This window comes from Euprymna scolopes, chromosome 11 (assembly GCF_053919585.1).
Source record: "Euprymna scolopes isolate OS-2025 chromosome 11, ASM5391958v1, whole genome shotgun sequence".
Taxonomy (NCBI): Eukaryota; Metazoa; Mollusca; class Cephalopoda; order Sepiida; family Sepiolidae; genus Euprymna; species Euprymna scolopes.
In genome coordinates, this window is record NC_136492.1 from 29682972 (window position 1) to 29700239 (window position 17268).

Genomic DNA, 17268 nt, shown 5'->3' on the forward strand with positions numbered 1-17268 from the left:
TATATATATATTTTATTTTCATATTTTATTTTTATGTATATATATATTTTATATATATATATATATATATATATATATATATATATATATATATATATATATATATATATTTGTTTCGGAATTTTTGAGATGAGGATTGATAATTTGTGCGCTTGTTTGATTATTCAAACTACCGTTGTCATCTTATATGTCATTCTCACAACTTTTCGGATGATGTAAGCTCCGACTTTTGCAGGTGCACCAAGTCGAACTCGGGAATCTTTCTGTTGAATGTTAAAATCTATACGGAATTTCGAACAGAAATTCATGGTAATTTACTCTCTCTACGCCAGCCATGATTGGGTAAAAATCTTATATAATTTATGTAATTTGTAGTGAATCGAAAATGAACCCTGTGTTTACTTTCGGATGCCTCATAGCTCTCGCTTCCTTGATTTTTGACTTTAGTTCTCGCATTTCAAGAGCGATGTTTCTGACTAAGGTGGGACAATTGGTATTTTCTGAATTGAAATATATTCATATAATGCTTATCTTTGGCTGTTCTATTTGTTTTTTGTTTTTTTATCTCGAAGTGGTATTTTTTTATTGCTCCTTACATCAAGTGGCTTCATACCTTGTCTGGCGCGATTTCCATTAATAAGAAAGGCTCGAAGCTAAGATTCACGTTCAGTGCAATACTACTGAATATATAGCCATTAAAAAAAATTAGTTATTACAACAGTTTTATTGAAATCTCTGGAGTCATTTCAATTTCAAATTTTAATTCTTCGATGGTAGAAAACATGAAAATCTGGTTTCACTTACATGCATTTATGTGTTTTTTCTGCACTTAACTTCGATAAAATTGCATTATGTATTGATACCCGGATAGCGCCAAATTACCTTCCATACGAGCTAAGGGTTGGGTGTTGTCGGGAGTGTTTATACTTGGTCAAAGATGACCCATATGCCCAGAGGGAGGATATGGTATTTTTTTTTTATTGGGAAAGATTAATTTCTCAACAAAGTAAAATAGACATATTAGTGACATAGTCTAGCTTGACCAGATAAATCTTAGAAATAAACCATATGTTTTATACAAACACAAGATTTCCCACGATAGTGATATGTATATATATATATATTTTATTCACATAAAATTAATATACGAAAGTATAGATTTATGCGTAAACTTTAAGTATTTACTTCAAAAGTGCTCAATACGTAGGTCGAGCTAGTTAGTAATTTATAAAATATATATGGCGATTAAGCTACACTGAATATTCGGCGTTTCATCCACTCTAGTATTCGTCAGGCTTATGCGCGAACCACAGAATTCGCGCATAAGCCTGAGGAGTCCTAGAGTGGATGAAACGCCGAATATTCAGTGTAGCTTAATCGCCATATATATTTTATAAATTACTACTATATACATACATACATATATATATATATATATATATATATATATATATATATATATATATATATATATATAAAGGCAATAATCTAACACTCTAACACTAAAATGGTACTGAAAAATGTCGATCGATATTCGCACGTTCATCTAGTTTAATCTTTTCGTACAACAAGAGCAAATAGAAAAATTGTCATAAATTATTAATTTTAACGTAACCAATTATATTTGTGTTTGTGAGAGTCACTAACATATGTAGAAGTCATAAACAATGACTTCTGTTCTCTCTCGGAAAATTTCCCTTCTATTCAATTTGGTCATACAATCAGCTTGCAGGGCGAAATTACTAAAAGAAATGAGAAAAAAACATTCCCTTTCTCTTTCCTGTCCATATCTATTTGACCCTCTAGAATCGACTATCTTCGCCTGAAAATAACTGCCCACGAATTTTTGACAGCCCAAGAAACTTTCTAAACTTTTCTTTTCTCACTCGAACACTGTCGAAATTTCTTCCAGCTACACCAAACAAATAAAATTTTTCGTTGTTGTTATAAATAAGGTTCTGCTTTTCATCTCGTGCGACGCTTTTCATTACTTTTAATCTCTCTCTATATATAAATATCTTTAAAAGTGAAAATGTATGTATGTGAACACTTCCCAACCTATATACTCAACGAATTTCTGATCAACAGACTTGAAATTTGGGATATTGAGTATCCAGACATGTAGAAAATGTTTTAATCGGGTTTCATCCGAAAAAGGATTGCTAAGGGGTCAAAATTGAAAGTTTGACACGTGCGGGTCAACGAATTTTTATCTGTTTATCAACTATTTTACAAATGCGCATGCGTGAATCGTTCACATAACAGATTCCTTATGTTAAGAATAATTAGGTTTGAAAACACTTTTTAAATATAGTGTCAAGCTGGCTTAACGGTTATTGTCCTTGACTCACTGTCTTAGGTTTTGGCTTCAATCACAGCTCGAGTATTTTTTTACTTACAAAATGTTTAGAAAAAACATAATACTCGCTGTCTCAGGTTCTTTCCGTTTTTCAATTCATTTAAAAACAATGAATTGAACGTTACGTTTAATACCTACGGTATTTCTGTTTATAATCATAATAATAATATCTATAATAGATAAGAACTCTGCATTAATTAAAATATAGTATTTATGCGTATTTTACGACCGGGCAACGCCAGTCGGCCTTCTAGTTAATATATAAGAATTCGTCTTAGCGCCCACTGATCAGATCTGCTCTTAAAATAGTGGTTTTGCTTTCATTGTTAGGCGCTACGGGTCAACTTGAAAACACGTTGCTCAAGAACACGTTTGATTAAACAGGAAAAATTCCTGTAAAAGTTCATGCATGAGGTAAAATTATAAAACTGACAAATTATTTTATACGGACTGTAAGTAAGCTTACAAAGGCCCTTCTACAGCTCACGGGCCATGTGTTTGGCATTCCTGGTTTGCTGGATTCACAGTAATTCATAACGAATAACATGACGATGTGTTCTTTGCTCGTCTTTGGATGGGACCAATAAATCAGCTTCATTTAAGACACAATTGACAAAACCTGAAATAAAGTAAAATGTCAACTTCAGAATATTTCAAATATAATTGAGAAGTTAGACATCTTTAAATCAAGCTAGAAATTTGCGTAAAGAAATGTTACGTCATCAATACCAAATTAATGTCTTGATAGTCCTTCTCTTTTACAGGACTCCAAATCTTAATTATGTATATGCGTGCGCGTGACGTACGTTAATTCCTCTTCTCTTTCAATATTGACTGACGTCATCGTTTCTCTTCATTTCGTTCCTTCGTATAGTTGTTGTTTCGATTAATGCAGGAAAGATACAAGGAGACGTTCGTTGAGAGTTTGTTAAAGGTTTTATTTTTGGAGAGAGTTGACTCACACAGGGTAGAGAGACTAAGTTTTTTTAGCTAATTATTTAGTTTAACTGATATAGTGACACGCAAACAGAGTCAGAAAGATTTCGCATTTGGCGATTCTTGCAGTTTCTTACGGGATCATGTGTTTCGTACAGGTTTTTTTATTATTATTAGTGATGTCTCTTGCTCGGCTCCCACGGAAACACTGATTTTAAAAACCTTAGTTTTTACAACTACAAAAAAACAAACAAAAAAACGTAATGCCTTTCGTAATATCGACTTATACCTCTGTTTTGTCGAACTTATATAAACTCCGTCTTGGAAGGATTCTTTTTGCACCTTCCGATGTGACTGGTCAGCGTTCGTGGTTTTATTTATTTACTAGTGGACGTACGCTAGTTTAAACAAGGTTCGTATTAACAGTCCCTGTTCTCAAAGTCCTCAGTGGCAACCATCAATCCCTCTCAATGGTGTGAAGATTGGCTCTCTCGCTAGCCACACTGATGAAGCCGATGTGTAACCGACCTTCAGGGCTCCCCTAAGCGATTACATCCACATTTAAGAAGTTTCCTTACGATTTCAGCTATTTTCATCATTATCGCCCGTTGTATAGTCCAAGTCTTCCATTTGATGTCAATTTCTCATTTTTTTTTTTCAATTTTTACAGGACTTCGATTACTGGTATTTTATTTTCCTTCTTCAAGTTCCATATCGCTTTAAGTTCTGTCGCTAGGTCCGTACATTTGCTTCGTTTTAATGTTTCCTTTACTTTCAGCATATGAATGATGGGACGACAAAATCTACGAATTGATATTTTTTTCGCCCTGTTAACTATTATGACATTCATCGTACTTACTTGTATGAGTTTATCTGTTTATAACTTCCTTTTTTTCAGTATTTCTTCAGGTTTTGTCTGTACCATTTGTCTGCGGAAATTCAATCGTCGGCATAATGTAACGTTACACACGTTTATACACGTGTTTACATGTAGATCCTACACGTTGTAGACTCCGTCGCAAGGAACATAAGAAAGGCACAGGAAAGACAGTCAACTCGCTGTTTCAGGTTTAAACAACAAACATTTATTTCCACCTCTTTAACGTGATCGTCATCCTCGGTCTGTGCATACGTTCTTCTTTTCATAATCTTTTTCCTTTTTCCTTGCCATGACCTTACTTCGCACACGGCTCGGTCATTTGCATACAGCAGCCATGCGCGCGTCTGTGCACTGTTACAATAGTTCTCAGTGTCCCCCACACAGTTGTGTCTGTTCTTATATCCTTGGTTCAATAAATAAACTTTCTTTTGTAAATATACAAGCTTAAAAGTCGCGATCGACGCAGTCTTTAAATCTTGATCACATAAAAAGTGAATGCAGTCGACTAGCCTAAAATGATTACTATACCCAATCATTCAACGATAAGTCGTTGAAGTCTCAGTAATCTATTCAGACGAATGGAAAGCTTACGCTAATTAAAAAAAAAAAAATCTTGAAATTATGTATTTTTTTCCTGAGATCATCGGCACCATTTGGTCGATTCCAATAATAGGGGATTGTTATCGCCCGCAAATAGCCACAAGAAGAACAGAACAACGGATAATAGTTTAAAACATGTATTACATGAAAACAACGGAAAGGTTACAAACGGAAAGTGTTGGTAATTCACCGAGCATGCGAGTGGCGCTCTGGAATTAGATCCCTCCCCGGGATCGCCATGAGTTCTAATTTATATGGACGATGGATTAGTCCATGTGGAGGGCGATTCCCCACCACATGCATAAACATAAGGAATTCAAAGATCATGAAGATTTTGCCTCGACACGAAGATTCGTATATTAGTAAAAATGGAAGGCGTACGTTGTATATATTTTTGGTCCCGCGACATAGCAGAGTGGACCTGTAAATTCAGCCTTTTTCTGTTCGTCCGTTCGTCTGTTCGCACTTTTTTCTACGCCTTGGAATTTTTTGAAATTTTGCACAAACATTAAACATGATATGAGTAAAAAGTAACAGATCAGATTTTTCGGGAAAATTCCGGTTGCCCCCGCCTCCTCCAGGGGTGCCTTTTTGGTTAAAATGGCTAAAATTGACACTTTTGTGCTTATTCAAAAAAAAAACAAAAATTTGATGTCCTGGATTTTTATAAAACTTTCTGAAAAGTTGTAACTAACTGATTTCTATATAATTTTGTTTGTCTATACTTCACAATAACTCTTGTGTGTGCCCCAGGGGCTCTTTTAGGGCTAATAAAAACACTCAATTTTTGGGACTATTTTACCATATTTGTCCCAAATTCTCTGTGTATGTCTATTTAGCAGTTTTACATGGTGCTGAACTCAAATTTATATATGTTAAGGCCTTGGGGACTTTTGAGGCTAAATGGTGGTGGGGGCAAATGATGGACTTGGTCATTTCTTTTTTGTATATTGCAGAACATAAATTTACATATGTTAAGGCCTAAAGCTGGACTGTTTGTTCATTTTCCTTAGAATTTGACGTCCCATGGGGACTTTTGTGGGGCTAAATGAGAGGGGGGGGGGCAATGCTGAACTTATTTTTTTATTCCTCGTCCACTGTGCACTCACGGGAGATCATGAATAACAAGCCAACGTAGGTGTAATAAAAAATAGTATGGCGTTAAAAAGAAAGATAAAAAGAAACTAAATGACAAACATTTTCCTCGGTCCATGTCGTATTTCCACAAGATTAAATAAAAACAACATATATGTTCAAATATTTATTTATGGTGTTTAGTTGTCGAGGAAAACTGTTATTCTTTTGCCTTTGCAGAACATGATCGAGTTTCACTAAGAGAAATGAAACAAAAAATAAAATTTATTCATTTAAGTTAGGAAGTCAATATCTTGAGACAGCTTGATAAGGTAGCAGTCGAAACTTAAAAAAATGTTACATTGAAGGAAGTAATAATGGATCAAAAAAAATTTAATTTTGACCCCTTGGTCGCGATATATATTACGGCGGAAAAAAAAGAATTTATTCCAAAGTTTCAAATCCCTCAAATATATAAAGTTTCAAATCTGTAGACGGAAACAAACAGAGAAGTTTGATAGAAACCGTTCCTCACACAAACAGAACTACATTTTTTCTACATTTTTTCTACATACTTTCTTAATACTTTATAACTTAATAATCCTTTATTTTAATTCTTTTGTTTGGCCGGTTTTTATTTATCTGCAATTTCCGTTTTAGTGTTTAAATATTCCTATCTATCAAATATATCGATCTACCTACACATTCATATCCTGTATGTATATTTACTTATATTTTACTATATGCATTTACTTACATACTTACTTGCTTTATCTAGATTTGCAGATACCGGCTATCCTTTCCCCTTAATTGTTTTTTTTTTCATTTAGTGTCTTTTAATAACTCCTGTTGATATTTTCTGAAGTAATAACCTGTACATTTAAGTTAACCTCTTTTTTTGCCCTATGTTTTTAACGCCTTTTAACGTCATCTTGTCTGGGTCATTTTGACATTTGCTTTTCTATTTTATATTTAATTCAATCACCATTCAACCTTTTTCCCTCTTCTTTACTCACTTTTCTTAATTACACTTTGTCTCGGCAGCCGAGTTTAACGCATATCTTATTTTTCTTTTAATAATATTATTGAAATTCTTTCCCATTTTTCCTTGTACCTATTTGTGAATTATTCCACGGATTTCGGCATTTTGCATTATTTTGGACCATCTTCCAATTACGCGATTTCCTTGGATTTTACTTGTGCAAATGGAAATTTAACTACCTTTCTTGGATTTAGATTTTTGGATTTTACCGTCATTGGACACTTTACCTTTCACCAGACTATCCATTCACGTGAAATCACCCTTTTCTTCACCATATTCCCTCTGCTTCACTTTTTATTATCAAGTAAGATCTTTGACTTACTTGCAGTTTCATCAAATACTTTTGCATGCAAAATCTGATCCCGCATTTTGCTAATTCCTACCCTCTGATGAGAAGGAAAGTATTTCTTCGAAACTCCGCGGATTAAGGACTATCCACTTATTTAGTGTTTCTTTTCAAATTAAATATGTTTTTAATTCTTTTTCAAAGTGTTTTTTAACATGTTGTATTAACTATTTGCTCTTATATATATATATATATATATATATATATATATATATATATATATATATATATATGTATAAATATACATGTATATATATGTATATATACGCATATATATGCATATATATGATTATATATATGTATATATATGTATATATATGCCTATATGTATATATGTGCATATATATATATAAATAAATATATATATGTATATATGTATATATTTATATATATATACAGAGAGAGAGAGATAGAGAGAGAGAGAGAGAGAGAGAGAAAGAGAGAGACTAATAGGCAGCCCTATATAATTGGGTGTAGATGTCATGCACGATCTGTATTATATTATATTAAGGATAAGAGGAAAGGACCCATATATTCAAATAGCTGAGACTACTTTAACCGGCATATACTCAACAGGACAAAGGACCGCATAAATTATGCAAAAGCAGGCAACACCAGTCCATACTTAATTCTCTTTCGTATGCACAAGCCCGCAATTTCTACACACCTTTTGTTGATACTGCATTTAGATCTTAGCTTGAATGCCAGGTAATGTAAACACTACATTGGCCTCGTAAGTACAAGCTAGCATTTATAAATGAAATGTTCTGCAACACGCCTACACGAAATCACGGTGATTGTATTACGTGACGTCAGGAGTGTGGTTGCCCGCTTTTAACAGATCTGAATATTTATAAACGGAATAGAAAAAAAGTAAATTGCATTACGTATAAAAGAGCACGAATGGTTGGTAGTCAATGCTTGCATAACATGGTAAATAAACACACGTATCCATAAAACCGTTACACACACACACACACACACACACATATATATATATAAGCGTAAGTAGTTAATAAAACAGGTTAATAAAACTTCGAAAAAGAGTTAAAACATATTTAGTTTGAAAAGGAAACACTAAATAAGTGGATAGTCCTTATTCCGCGGAGTTTCGAAGAAATACTTTCCTTCTGATCAGAGGGTAGGATTTAGCAAATGAGGGATCGGATTTGCTTGCAAAAGTATTGTATGAAACACTTCATCAAATCTCCACACTAACGTAATGTACTTGCAATAATCCTTATCTCTGAGTGGCTTCCGGGCCTTGATAAGTGGTGATCACTGTGTAAAAAAACCCAAAAAAACCCAAGTTAGTCATAGATCTTACTTGATAATAAAAAGTGAAGCAGAGGGAATATGGTGAAGAAAAAGTGATTTAATGTGAATGGATAATCTGGTGAAGGGTAAAGTATCCAATGACGGTAAAATCCAAGGGAATCGCGTAATTGGAAGATGGTCCGAAATAATCCATATATATATATATATATATATATATATATATATATATATATATATATATATATATATATATATATATATATATATATATATATATATATATATATATATATATATATATACAGTGATGATCATATTTATTGGCACGGTAAAATAAAAGTTAAATTTTGTCTAATAAATTCTAAAAAAGGGATTAAATTAAAGAAAATAACAAAGTATATTATGTATTTTTAACTGGCCTTTCCGATGCAGCAATCGGATTTTAGAAAAAATAAATAACAAAGGAACAACAAACATAATTGCAAAAAACCCTTGTTCAAAATTATTGGCACGATTTATTTAATAATCAATTGTATAGCCTTTGGCCTTGATTACCTTCCTCAGTCGCTTTTCATAGTTTACAACCAAGTTGTTGCACTCTTCAGTAGTAATTTTAGCCCACTCTTCCTGACAATAATCCTCCAATTGAATAAGATTCTTAGGCTTCCTTTGCATTACCCTCAATTTTAATGTTCTCCATAAATTTTCAATTGGATTAAGGTCTGGGCTTTGTGATGGCCACTCCAAAACATTAATATGTTTGTCCTCAAGCCATTTCTTAGTCAGTTTAGCCGAATGCTTTGGGTCATTATCTTGCATGAACCACCAACGACGACCAAGTGAGAGCTCTTTAGCAGAGTCTTTCAGGTTTTCATCCAATATTTTAACATAATCTTCCTTTTTTATGCTACCTGTGACCTTAACAAGTCGCCCTGGTCCAGAGGCAGCAAAGGATCCCCAAAACATCAAACTGCCTCCACCGTGCTTCACTGTGGGTATGGTGTTCTTAGGCAGGAAAGCTTCGCCAGATTTTCTGTAAATATAAGACACTTTATTATGGCCAAATAACTCTATTTTCGTTTCGTCAGTCCATAGAACACGTTTCCAGAATGCAACATCTTTATCAATATGACGTTTTGCAAAGGCTAGCCTTGCTTTCAGGTGCATAGGCTTCAATAAGGGAGTCTTTCTCGGACGACATGCTTTTAAACCAGCTCTCTTCAAAACTCTATCAACTGTATGTCGAGATACATTCACTCCAGAGGTGCTCTGTTCATCAACAATCTCCCCAACAGAGATCCTTGGGTTTTGTTTTACTTGTCGAACAATTTTCCGTTCATCTCTTGGGAAAGAATCCTTTTTCTCCCTCTACCCTCTAAACTCATAACGTGGCCTTGCGATTTGAACTTGTTTATTATGGCTCTAACAGTGGATTTGGGAAGGTTTAGCTTCTTTGAAATCTTATCATAGCCCTCCCCATTGGTATGGCATGCTACAACAAGCTTCCTGACGTCTTCGCTGTGTTCCTTAGTTTTAACCATGGCGATTGAAAATTATAATTTAGTCACTTATAATAGTTTAAATAAATCGCTATCTAAAAATTATCTGAAAAAAATTATTCACTGAATTAGCGTTAAACAAGCATAATATGGCTATAAAAAAGTTCAGAAAGCACGTAAACCGGAAATTGATTGATATTATACTGATACTAAAAGAAAAACAAAGCCGTGCCAATAATTTTGAACAAGGATTTTTTGCAATTATGTTTGTTGTTCCTTTGTTATTTATTTTTTCTAAAATCCGATTGCTGCATCGGAAAGGCCAGTTAAAAATACATAATATACTTTGTTATTTTCTTTAATTTAATCCCTTTTTTAGAATTTATTAGACAAAATTTAACTTTTATTTTACCGTGCCAATAAATATGATCATCACTGTATATATATATATATATATATATATATATATATATATATATATATATATATATATATATATATGATGGAACCGATAAAATTTTCGCTCTAGCAAAGACGACGTGATTCCATTTCTGTTTGATGAAAGCCGGTTTTTCTTTTGTTGTTGCAGACCAGACTGTCTACTAGTTGGCCAGTTGTATACAAATCCTAATTGCGATAGGCGCCTTCTATCATGTCTGAAAGGGACACAATGGTCAACGAGTGAGATCGGAGATGCATCGCTGTACAACTCTACCGATCCAAGTTATGGCAACAGGACCATGGCCAGAACCCTCAAAATGCAAATCCGGACGATTCAACGCTTGCGAGAACAGCTCAACGCATCGGACGACCCACGGTTATGGTCTTTGGTGTGATTTCAAGTGCGGGCCACATCGTACCACCTCACATCTACGAAGTCGGCTTAAAAATCAACACAAAGTGTACCTGGATGTACTGAATATCCTTTGGTACAATCAGGTGGTCGCTGGCAGACCTTGGGTGTGGCAGCAGAACTCGACGCCAGCTCACAAGTCCAAAGAAACCCAGGCTTGACTTTGTACCCTTCTCTCACTGTACTCCTCCTCCTCCGACCTGAATCTTCAGGACTACTTCGTTTGGTCAGATCGAGAACATCACTAACATGACCTCTCACAACACCAAAGCCATCCTGATCGCCGCCACCGCCGAGTATTCGCCGTATTGAGCTCCCGCCGCTGCTTGTTGAAAAGACATGCTCCCAGTTCCAGACCCGTATCGAGGCGGTGATGGAGGTTGAGGGCGGCTTCATTGAATAGATGTCAGCTCCACTATATAATCAAGTTACCTGAATTGTTTTTTTTCAATAAAAGTTTTAAAATAAAACTGTAGTACTGTTTTTTTTAGAGAGATAATTATTTTATGTTGTTCTCTCTCTCTCTCTCTCTCTCTTTCTCTCTCTCTCTCTCTCTATATATATATATATATATATGTATATATATATATATATATATATATATATATATATATATATATATATATATATATATATATATATATATATATATATATCAACAGTACCTGTCGGTGACTGGGTTCAAAAACAGCCTACAGAAAATGGACTCTGATTTATGAAAGTATGATAGCTTATGAAAAGGAAGGTTTGTAAAGAGATAGCTTCGAATTTGGGGGTATTAAAACCAAAGCAAAATATGATGAAAGTAAAAATAAAATAGATAAACCCCATAATTTATTATACCTTACCTGTTCACACTGAAATACTTATCACAATATTCTGTGGATCTATATTAAGAAACCTTGTTAAACTTTGTGACATATTTCTGTTTTATGGAGGTCAGGTGCGAACGAACACCCCATAATTTTATTATACCATATTTCTTCAAACTGAAACATAATTTCCAAAGTATACTTACGCAGATAGATATGAAAAGTCTTTATTAAAGTCTGTGCCTATTTCCATTCTATGGAAGCCAAGCGCGAACGCAGACCCCAAAATTTTATTATACCATCCCTATTTCAGTTAAAACATACTTATCAAAGTATTATTATGTACATCTATATCAAAAGAACTTGTAAACGTTTTTTTTTTAATTTTTAAATTTTTTATTTCCATACTTTGTGGACCAGGCGCGTACACAGCCTCCACAATTTTACTGAATCGTCATTATGCCAGATCAAACATAGCCATTCCTGTGTCTCGATACATCTTCTATCATTATATGTGATCAGTTTTCTATAATAGTCTACCATATAGGAGCCTATTCGTGACACACACACAGACGTTCAGCCTTATATATATATATATATATATATATATATATATATATATATATATATATATATATATATATATACATATATATATATACTAGCAGGTAGAAGCGACGTTGCCCAGGATTAAATGTTGATCAACGAATATTTCACACTCCTATATCTTTTATTGCCATCGAAATCCGTGAAATCCCCTGAGAGGAAACTTCACATGCAACAACTTAGTTCAAAATATATGTTATTCTACATTGCACTCTAGAGAAACTTACTGTTTCGTTTATAAAATTATTTTATATAAACTTCTTTCCAGTAAACGAAAAAAAAAGCATTAAGAAATTTACGTGCGGGGTTTGAACCTGCAGACCACATCATGCAAAAAAAAAAAAGAAAAAAAAAGAAAAGAAAAACACAGAAAAACACGCTATTAACTCACCCACAGTAGAATTTTCATGGCCCGTTGTTCTATCAACAAAAGTCTAATAAAATTCTTTGCAGTTAATGAAAAAAATCAAGAAATTTACATGCGGAGTTTGCCTCTACAGACTACGTCATGTAAAAAAAACAAAAAACAAAAAAAACAAACAAACCAAAAACAAGTAGAAATTTCATGGCACTGTTTCGCTGTATCACAGCATATCATATCTATATTCCTACAAATTTTGTTTTTTTGTGTATTGATATTCAGATTCAAAACACTTTATTTAAAAAGAAAATACAACTTTTGTTTGCTGTTCGTGGAATTGCATTCATCTGCAAAAATCTAGCTAATTTGTATATTCTTCATGATCACGACAAAACAATTCGACAACGACGAGACTCGAACACGAAATCTTCTGATTCGAAGTCAGACGCCATATCCATTTGGCCACGCGGCCACATCGATGTGCGAAAGAAAACAGGATGAAAATATATGAGGTCATCTAAACAATCGAAGTAGAAATTATTGTAGAAATCAGCATCGAAAAATAATTCACATGTTAAACGCAACATACTCATGATTAACAGGTTTAAGTTGTTTCGTTTAATATAAAAGAATGATCACGACAAAACAATTCGACCAGGACGAGACTCGAATTCGCAATCTTCTGATCCGAAGTAAGACGCCTTATCCATTAGGCCACGCGGCCACATCGATGTGCGAAAGAAAACAGGATGAAAATATATGAGGGCATCTAAACAACCGAAGTAGACATTATTGTAGAAATCAGCATCGAAAAATAATTCACATGTTAAACGCAACATACTCATGATTAACAGGTTTAAGTTGTTTCGTTTAATATAAAAGAATGATCACGACAAAACAATTCGACCACGACGAGACTCGAATTCGCAATCTTCTGATTCGAAGTCAGACGCCTTATCCATTAGGCCACGCGGCCACATCGATGTGCGAAAGAAAACAGGATGAAAATATATGAGGGCATCTAAACAACCGAAGTAGAAATTATTGTAGAAATCAGCATCGAAAAATAATTCACATGTTAAACGCAACATACTCATGATTAACAGGTTTAAGTTGTTTCGTTTAATATAAAAGAATGATCACGACAAAACAATTGGACCACGACGAGACTCGAACTCGCAATCTTCTGATTCGAAGTCAGACGCCTTATCCATTAGGCCACGCGGCCACATTAATATACGACTGAAAACAGGATTAAAATATATGAGGGCATCTAAACAACCGAGGTAGAAATTATGGTAGAAATCAGCATCGAAAAATAATTCACATGTTAAACGCAACATACTCATGATTAACAGGTGTAAATTGTTTCCTTTAATATAAAAGAATGATCACGACAAAACAATTCGATCACGACGAGACACGAACGCGGACTCTTCTAATTGCCAGTCAGACGCCTTATCCATTAGGCCACGCGTCCACATCAATATACGCAAGAAAACAGGATGAAAATATATGAGGGCATCTAAACAACCGAAGTAGAAATTATGGTAGAAATCAGCATCGAAAAATAATTCACATGTTAAACGCAACATACTCATGATTAACAGGTTTAAGTTGTTTCGTTTAATATAAAAGAATGATCACGACAAACCAATTCGACCACGACGAGACTCGAAATCTTCTGATTCGAAGTCAGACGCCTTATCCATTAGGCCACGCGGCCACATTGGTATACGAAAGAAAACAGGATGAAAATATATGAGGGAATCTAAACAACCGAAGTAGAAATTATGGTAGAAATCAGCATCGAAAAATAATTCACATGTTAAACGCAACATACTCATGATTAACAGGTTTAAGTTGTTTCGTTTAATATAAAAGAATGATCACGACAAAACAATTCGACCACGACGAGACTCGACCTTGCAATCTTCTGATTCGAAGTCAGACGCCTTATCCATTAGGCCACGCGGCCACATTGGTATACGAAAGAAAACAGGATGAAAATATATGAGGGCATCTAAACAACCGAAGTAGAAATTATGGTAGAAATCAGCATCGAAAAATAATTCACATGTTAAACGCAACATACTCATGATTAACAGGTTTAAGTTGTTTCGTTTAATATAAAAGAATGATCACGACAAAACAATTGGACCACGACGAGACTCGAACTCGAAATCTTCTGATTCGAAGTCAGACGCCTTATCCATTAGGCCACGCGGCCAAATCAATATACGAAAGAAACCAGGATTAAAATATATGAGGGCATCTATACCACCGAAGTAGAAATTATGGTAGAAATCAGCATCGAAAAATAATTCACATGTTAAACGCAAAATACTCATGATTAACAGGTTTAAGTTGTTTCGTTTAATATAAAAGAATGATCACGACAAACCAATTCGACCACGACGAGACTCGAAATCTTCTGATTCGAAGTCAGACGCCTTATCCATTAGGCCACGCGGCCACATTGGTATACGAAAGAAACCAGGATGAAAATATATGAGGGCATCTAAACAACCGAAGTAGAAATTATGGTAGAAATCAGCATCGAAAAATAATTCACATGTTAAACGCAACATACTCATGATTAACAGGTTTAAGTTGTTTCGTTTAATATAAAAGAATGATCACGACAAAACAATTCGACCACGACGAGACTCGAACTCGCAATCTTCTGATTCGAAGTCAGACGCCTTATCCATTAGGCCACGCGGCCACATCGATGTGCGAAAGAAAACAGGATGAAAATATATGAGGGCATCTAAACAACCGGAGTAGAAATTATGGTAGAAATCAGCATCGAAAAATAATTCACATGTTAAACGCAACATACTCATGATTAACAGGTTTAAGTTGTTTCGTTTAATATAAAAGAATGATCACGACAAAACAATTTGACCACGACGAGACTCGAACTCGCAATCTTCTGATTCGAAGTCAGACGCCTTATCCATTAGGCCACGCGGCCACATTGGTATACGAAAGAAAACAGGATGAAAATATATGAGGGCCTCTAAACAACCGAAGTAGAAATTATGGTAGAAATCAGCATCGAAAAATAATTCACATGTTAAACGCAACATACTCATGATTAACAGGTTTAAGTTGTTTCGTTTAATATAAAAGAATGATCACGACAAAACAATTCGACCACGACGAGACTCGAACTCGCAATCTTCTGATTCGAAGTCAGGCGCCATATCCATTTGGCCAGGCGGCCACATCGATGTGCGAAAGAAAACAGGATGAAAATATATGAGGGCATCTAAACAACCGAAGTAGAAATTATGGTAGAAATCAGCATCGAAAAATAATTCACATGTTAAACGCAACATACTCATGATTAACAGGTTTAAGTTGTTTCGTTTAATATAAAAGAATGATCACGACAAAACAATTCGACCACGACGAGACTCGAACTCGCAATCTTCTGATTCGAAGTCAGACGCCTTATCCATTAGGCCACGCGGCCACATCGATGTGCGGAAGAAACCAGGATGAAAATATATGAGGGCATCTAAACCACCGAAGTAGAAATTATCGTAAAAATCAGCATCGAAAAATAATTCACATGTTAAACGCAACATACTCATGATTAACAGGTTTAAGTTGTTTCGTTTAATATAAAAGAATGATCACGACAAAACAATTCGACCACGACGAGACTCGAACTCGCAATCTTCTGATTCGAAGTCAGACGCCTTATCCATTAGGCCACGCGGCCACATCGATGTGCGGAAGAAACCAGGATGAAAATATATGAGGGCATCTAAACCACCGAAGTAGAAATTATCGTAAAAATCAGCATCGAAAAATAATTCACATGTTAAACGCAACATACTCATGATTAACAGGTTTAAGTTGTTTCGTTTAATATAAAAGAATGATCACGACAAAACAATTCGACCACGACGAGACTCGAACTCGCAATCTTCTGATTCGAAGTCAGACGCCTTATCCATTAGGCCACGCGGCCACATCGATGTGCGGAAGAAACCAGGATGAAAATATATGAGGGCATCTAAACCACCGAAGTAGAAATTATCGTAAAAATCAGCATCGAAAAATAATTCACATGTTAAACGCAACATACTCATGATTAACAGGTTTAAGTTGTTTCGTTTAATATAAAAGAATGATCACGACAAAACAATTCGACCACGACGAGACTCGAACTCGCAATCTTCTGATTCGAAGTCAGACGCCTTATCCATTAGGCCACGCGGCCACATTGGTATACGAAAGAAAACAGGATGAAAATATATGAGGGCATCTAAACAACCGAAGTAGAAATTATGGTAGAAATCAGCATCGAAAAATAATTCACATGTTAAACGCAACATACTCATGATTAACAGGTTTAAGTTGTTTCGTTTAATATAAAAGAATGATCACGACAAAACAATTGGACCACGACGAGACTCGAACTCGCAATCTGCTGATTCGAAGTCAGACGCCTTATCCATTAGGCCACGCGGCCACATTAATATACGACTGAAAACAGGATGAAAATATATGAGGGCATCTAAACAACCGAAGTAGAAATTATGGTAGACATCAGCATCGAAAAATAATTCACATGTTAAACGCAACATACTCATGATTAACAG

The 17268-nt window shown here is 34.7% G+C and overlaps 10 non-coding genes across 10 annotated transcripts; all 10 read right to left on the reverse strand.

Moving 5' to 3' along the window:
* Nucleotides 1–13549: 13549 nt before the first annotated feature.
* Trnar-ucg (transfer RNA arginine (anticodon UCG)) lies at nt 13550–13622 on the reverse strand. The gene has a single exon. It is a non-coding gene; the product is annotated as a tRNA-Arg (tRNA).
* Nucleotides 13623–13801: 179 nt separating this feature from the next.
* Nucleotides 13802–13874, reverse strand: Trnar-ucg (transfer RNA arginine (anticodon UCG)). The gene has a single exon. It is a non-coding gene; the product is annotated as a tRNA-Arg (tRNA).
* A 929-nt stretch (nt 13875–14803) lies between these two features.
* Trnar-ucg (transfer RNA arginine (anticodon UCG)) lies at nt 14804–14876 on the reverse strand. Its single transcript has one exon. It is a non-coding gene; the product is annotated as a tRNA-Arg (tRNA).
* A 425-nt stretch (nt 14877–15301) lies between these two features.
* On the reverse strand, nt 15302–15374 carry Trnar-ucg (transfer RNA arginine (anticodon UCG)). Its single transcript has one exon. It is a non-coding gene; the product is annotated as a tRNA-Arg (tRNA).
* Nucleotides 15375–15553: 179 nt separating this feature from the next.
* Trnar-ucg (transfer RNA arginine (anticodon UCG)) lies at nt 15554–15626 on the reverse strand. The gene has a single exon. It is a non-coding gene; the product is annotated as a tRNA-Arg (tRNA).
* A 431-nt stretch (nt 15627–16057) lies between these two features.
* Trnar-ucg (transfer RNA arginine (anticodon UCG)) lies at nt 16058–16130 on the reverse strand. The gene has a single exon. It is a non-coding gene; the product is annotated as a tRNA-Arg (tRNA).
* Nucleotides 16131–16309: 179 nt separating this feature from the next.
* On the reverse strand, nt 16310–16382 carry Trnar-ucg (transfer RNA arginine (anticodon UCG)). The gene has a single exon. It is a non-coding gene; the product is annotated as a tRNA-Arg (tRNA).
* A 179-nt stretch (nt 16383–16561) lies between these two features.
* Nucleotides 16562–16634, reverse strand: Trnar-ucg (transfer RNA arginine (anticodon UCG)). Its single transcript has one exon. It is a non-coding gene; the product is annotated as a tRNA-Arg (tRNA).
* A 179-nt stretch (nt 16635–16813) lies between these two features.
* On the reverse strand, nt 16814–16886 carry Trnar-ucg (transfer RNA arginine (anticodon UCG)). The gene has a single exon. It is a non-coding gene; the product is annotated as a tRNA-Arg (tRNA).
* A 179-nt stretch (nt 16887–17065) lies between these two features.
* Trnar-ucg (transfer RNA arginine (anticodon UCG)) lies at nt 17066–17138 on the reverse strand. The gene has a single exon. It is a non-coding gene; the product is annotated as a tRNA-Arg (tRNA).
* Nucleotides 17139–17268: the final 130 nt, after the last annotated feature.